We start from the raw sequence: 6,509 nt of genomic DNA on the forward strand, positions 1-6,509 counted from the left end.
CTGCTGCTCAGACTAGCGTCACTCACCCAGTCTTACTTGAATTAGAGTCTCGTATTTTCTTGCGTCAGCACACAGCAGCCAGCAGGTGGAGGCCAAAGCAAAAATTTAATCTGCTGTTAAAGATTTCAGACTTGCTCTCTCTTGGTTACAACTCGGCATCTTGCATGCTGGGATATCAGTGCTGGGAGATATTTTTTTACTTCATATCAAAGGACTAAATGATTTTATTTGTAGTTTCTTAGGAATGGTTTAGTGTAGTAAGGACTACAGGGGTCAGGGATGGTTGTAACATTTATGACATTTCTGTCTGTATCTTGGAGCCAGTGTGTTCAAAATGTAATAGAAACTAGTTACATGTGTTTGTTGTTAAATGGTGTTGGTGTTATCTCTGCAGCGTAAACAGAAAATGCAGGTTCAGTCTCAAACAGTTGTGAGGTGAAATGTTACGATTCACCTCACAGTCTGGGGAAGTTGTGACATATCCTGAGGCGAAATGTAACATGAGGATTTAAGGATTAGGACAAAAACTTGATTATTGAAAGATTTTTATTCAACACTTAAATGACTTTTTAACATCATTGGTGTGTGTCTGTGTGTGAGCCAAGTATGTAAGTTAAGGCATATGCAGTATAAATCTGGTTATTGTGTATTTAAAACTGCCATATAGATTGTCTGCAAACTGATCTAAGAGCTACAGTCAAGGAATCAGTCAAAGTTTCTTTTGTCTTGGCCTTTTAAACACTTAGTTAGTTCAGTTCAGCAAAATTTCAAAAGTTACTTGAGGCATTTTTTATCTGTGTTGACGCAGCAGTAATAATAACTGGTTGACGTCGCTCTGACTGCTACTGACCGAGGCGCAGGTTGTGACCTGGCAGAGCAGGCTACTGCTCAGGGGCCCCTGAGCGCCAACAAACTTTACTCCACAGCAATGTCTCAAAATGTGGATTCCCCCACCTGAAACAACCAATGGACGATGTGCAGTGACATCTCAGCAGTAAAGCTCCTGAGGGCGCACCATCTCATTCCCTGGACGACTTGCAACGACATGTCAAAGCAGCGCTGCCAGCTATTTTCAGTAAAGCTGCACAGACACTAGATTATAAAGAGGTTTAAATTAGAATTAACTCTCAGTAACTATCTGGCCTTATAATGTGGGTTATATACAATGTGACAACATGGAAGTTATTTAGTTAGTTATTTAGGTTTTTATTATTTGCATCTATATTTTAAGAATTCAAGATTTTTTATGATTTATATTTATTTTTGAATCTTTTTTATTTATGTTTTGAAAATTTTACTAACATGATCATTTGGAATAAAAACAATGTTTATATTTTGTATGTTTTTCATTGATGTCAGATTATTTATTACATAATTGTGATGAAGGCTGATTGGAGAGGCTCCCTGCCATTTCTTGCCCAGGGCCCCAACAGACTCTAGAATTGTCACTGGCTACTGATCACTAGAAATACTTTTTTATGAGACAGCCTTTTAGCAGAGCCTCAGCTGGAGTATAAGGAGTGGTGGTGATGCTGCATAATGAAGCCCAGATGAAGGATTATGCAAATGAAGGGCTTATGATGAGCCGGTATTCAGGGACCACCACGGTTTCTGGGCCCATCTTGATAACTGGTTCATTGGCTGATTGGTAGAACTTTGTACTGGACTCAGCGTTAAAGAGACCCGACCCAGAGGCAGCATATGGATCCTCCACAAGTGCTGTCCACTCTGGGTGTCTTTGCAGCAGGGATAAGGCAGGGACTAAACTAAGCATTATCTCATCTCTATTTTTCTTTATCTATCAGGAATGTGTTAGAAATGTGCTTTTTTGTGATGATCCGTTGATTGTCTTTTCCTTTTTTTTTTTTTTTACAGGTATCTGCATTTGCATTTCGTTGCCTTTTGCACGACTGTTATGTTAAAATTAGTTGAAAAAATTGGACCTATGTCACTAAAACATAGGCACACATTCAAAAATACATCTCAGTAACTAACATGCTGAGTCTCTGTTGTTTAATCCATCCAGACACATACAGAGTTATGATGTGTGTGATACAAATCTACCAACTTCACTGTACTGTAACTACATGACACCAGGAAGTCTCTGCACATGCTTGCTGTCCAAAAAGAGAAACAAGCAGCAGGCGCACTTCAGTGACCACCTCCATATGAGGTTTTTTGGCTCCATAATGCACCGCCTCCCTCAGATGGTCCTGACAGACAACAGTCAGGACAAGACAAGACCACCAGTTAAATGTAAACATCCAACCAGAGCCAGGCTGAGAGGAGGGGAACATGTTTAATACCCTGCCTTACCTGAAATCACCTGGTATCCTACTAATCACACCCAGGAAGTTACATAACCCCACCCTTCTGGTTTGCAAAGCTCTTTCCCTCCAAACCAGTGAGAACAAAGAACCACTGCGAGTTAAAGAATAGACTTTCAACCTCATGTCATTTTATTTGGTTAATATTATAGCAGTTACTTGGCTAACATTTCATTGTTGCATGGTGTTCGAATATTTATTTGTATTAAGTTGCATTAGATTCCTATGTTTAATACCCTGAAGGTGAAGACAAAAATAATGTCAGCTTGATTTACTTTATTCATTTCATTATTGTTAGTGCTGGCATTTTAAGTTGATATGTAATTGTACTTATTTTGTATTTTTGAAATCTCTCACATACAGAAAAAAATCATCCATCTAACCATCTACCTAAGTGTTTTCAACTGTAACAATAAAATTGATGGAACAGCTTGTGGACCCTGTGTTTTGCGTACATCAGTGAGCCACCACCTTCATTGTGGTTTTTCAGGTACCTTCACAGACTGTCCTGGCTGGGATTAAATTGCTGAAACGTTTTGGATTCATTACAAGTTGATTGTCAAATTCTATAGTCGTGTCCATTCAATCAGTGGAAGGTTTTATAAATGATAAGCAGTAAGCTCTGTCAGCACTCCCACAGTGGACTAAATGGAGAATCTCTGAGGCCCAGTCCGCCTCCCTTTTTGCTTTAGAATCTTTCACTCACATGGCCTACATTCTTTCTCTCTCACTCTCTCTCTCTGTCTCTCTCTCTCCTGTCTTCACTGGTGGGTTTTCAGAGCTCTCGTATTGACTGTGGCTACAGTTGAGCTGCTCTCTTGAATGAACTACAGTGCACTAATGTGCTGCACTCTGTCAGACTGCCAGCAGCCACAAAAGATGCTGAGCTGAGCAGCTTGATACCCAGCCAGAGGAATGAGGCCTGGTAAACCCCCACCCCCCCAAAACACACACACACACACTCTCTCACACACACACACACACACACACACACACACACACATATGCACACACAGCTGTAACAAATGCCTGTGAAAAAAGTTCGATGAGTTATTGAGCGATTGTGAAATCGAAGGTGGTGCAGGGATATAGGACTGATGGAGGTCATAGTGACAGGGAGGTTCATCTCCTCCTCAGAGTCTGAGACTCCATCAAGTCCCACTGAGGTACCTGAAAACAGGAAGAGAGAGAGAGAGAGAGCGAGGATAACAGATGGGGACAGAGCAAAACTAAACTTATTATCATCTTATCTTTATTTTTGTTTATGTATTAGAAATGTGCTGGTTTGACTTCTACCTTTTTTGCAAATTTCTAACACAGGCATCTGCATATGCAATTCATTTCCTTTTGCACTATACTGTCATACTAAATTTTTTTTTAATTTTTTATTTGACCTATGTAACTGAAACACAGGCACAGGAAATCTTAATGACGCTAGGAAAGCCTGTCTATATCTATATCTATATCTATATCTATCTACATTAACCCTATATTAATATTAGGCTTTAAAATATCCAAACCTCTGCTTAACTCTATATGTGGTTTTGGACTCCAGTTGCATTGCATGTTCACTGATATGGAAGGGTGGTGAGTCTGGAGGGAAAAATGAGTGAGCACTTTGCAAGAAACTGCAGTTTTAGGAACCAATAGAGAATCCTGGTTTAGTTGTGATGTAACACAGAAACATTTTTTTTGGGTGAATGGGAACTCATTTGCATGTCATTCAACATGTCTTCATACCTAAACAAGAAAAGAGATACTTTCCAGAACAACATTTACAAGCATTTTCTGATCTGACACATTATGGTTAAGGTTTGTTTAACTTGGTTTAGCTGAGCATGAACATTCATTCTTGACCTTGGAAAAGGTTACTCAACAAGGTTAAAGACACATGGTCACTCTGGATGCAAACGTTCCCTTATCAAATTTAAAATCCATTTTTCCCTTGTGTTACTCGTAAAACTCACTTGGTTGAAGAAGACGAAACGTCACTTTAGGTATATAGATGATGAGGATATGTGGCAAGTTGGTGGTGCTTACATCCTCCTCCACACTGACCAGTCCCCCATGTCCCCTTTTAACATTCATGGTTTATCTACCATTTACCTTGAAGGGGCTGTTTTCTCTGCCACCGAATGTGGTTTCTTGCTGGGAGCAGGGGGTGGGGATTGTTGCTCTGGCCATCGCTGGGTTTATAATAGAGGTTATCATACGTCCTCTGAGCAGCTACCTCTTCAGGGCAGACTGGACAATACACTGAGTCACTGTGAATCAACTGATGAGACAGGCCGTGGCTAGTTGGTTAGCATGCTAACTTCAGTGGAAGACATGATAGAGACAAGAGTTAACGTTGCTGTTGTTTTCTACCTCTGGAGACAAAGGAATAAAGTTTGATGCTGAACTCACAACATTTCTTCTAGACCTGTAAGTGAACAGCTGTTAATGCTAATGTTAGCTTTGTAGCAACACTTACAAAAGCTCTTTTAACCAACTCCATCATTATTTGGGACAAACCCAAATTTCTAAGACAATGTTTGGTATGATCATCATGATCAGACTGGTGGGAAAAGGTTGCTATGGGCCCGTGAGCTGCTGCATTTACAAACTGGTAAAACCCAGGAAACGTGATAATGTTCGGACACAAAAATCTGGATACACCTTTTAACTAATGTGGGAACTAATATTTAAAAAATTCAAATCATCATAATCTAAAATTAAGATTAAGATTAAAAATAAACCACAAAATTTACTGAACACATATGTGAGCCAAAGCCTTCTGACTTTAATGACCTCTAGTACCACCTTGAGGACAAAGTTTATATTTGTTGTTCAACCAGTAAAACTGTTAGCAATAAAACCATATGATTTTGTGGTTAAACTTTCTAAATTCTGTTTACTCACTAACTTTTTCTGGATCTATCAGCTAAAATGTTATTTCAGACATTTAACACAATAATTTGAATTCATGAATTTCTTTGCTCATAGTATCCCAAATTTAATTTGCATTGTGAATTTATTCTAATCTGTAGTTTATAATAATATAAATATTTATGAGTTTTACTCTTTATTGTGAAAATTAAATTGTGGTAATTTATTCTAAAAATACAAATTGTGAATAAAATGAAAATCTGAAAATACTTACAGATGTTTATATCATCAAGCCAACTAAGTAACAAACATTATATATCTCCCCTGTGACGTTGTACTGTTTATAACAAACTTTATCCGAAGAACAGGCAGATGGCAGAACCCAGAGTTCCCATTCCATTTATTAGATATGCTTTATAAATAGACACACTGAGACACATATGTTGAAAGTATAAAAAAATACAAGATTACAGGATTTTTCTCGACATTTTAGTGAGGTCTCTTCTTCATTGCCTTTGACACATTATTATAATTTGAACAACTAACAAAAATGGAAAATTCATTAGTTTTTTTCTTACACAGCATAGTAGTTTTCACTTTCACAAATCCATTCATCGAGCAAGTTACTATCATCAGTGTCATTAAATAATTAATGTAATAATAATTACATTAAATAAGGTCAGAGCATAGAAAACAGAATCACATGCAGCCAGCAACTTTTCTCTGTACAGCACATCATGTCAGCCAAACTACAGTGGACCTCACTGTATGTGCTTCAAGTTTAATTATACTTTGTCTGAAAAATCTAAGGAAATCTGGTTTCACAGGGAAAAAGGTTTAAATGGGGAAGAATGATTAATGACTGTGAGAAAACAGCTTATTCGACTTTTAATGAGGACTGTCTGACAAATTCTCTGTCACATCTTCCACATATGTTGAGTCATTTGTCAAACGTGGTCAGCTTTAAATAATTTTGATATTAGGATTTAAAACATATAATATGTTCCAGCTAGACTGTTGAGTTTCTAAAATTCAGCTGTGAGTTTCAAATCAGCATCATTATGCTTGCAAGAAATTTGCAATTTAGGACACTACAAAAACAAAATGAAGGAATGTAAAGAAAGAATGAGGCAACACGGCTAACTTGCATTGAGAAAACTTTCTAAAACTTCTGCAACCAATGAGCAATATAATGGTTCTGATTTGCTAAAACCAAAATAGACAGTATAAATCACACATAATAAACCTAGTGCAGCACAAATACACAACTAATGTCGTCTTCAAGCATTTATGTACCATATAGCTACTGTGCCA

Source organism: Trachinotus anak, unplaced genomic scaffold (assembly GCF_046630095.1).
Source record: "Trachinotus anak isolate AG129_WGS33_773 ecotype Australia unplaced genomic scaffold, CSIRO_AGI_Tana_v1 ptg000028l, whole genome shotgun sequence".
In the NCBI taxonomy this organism is placed as follows: Eukaryota; Metazoa; Chordata; class Actinopteri; order Carangiformes; family Carangidae; genus Trachinotus; species Trachinotus anak.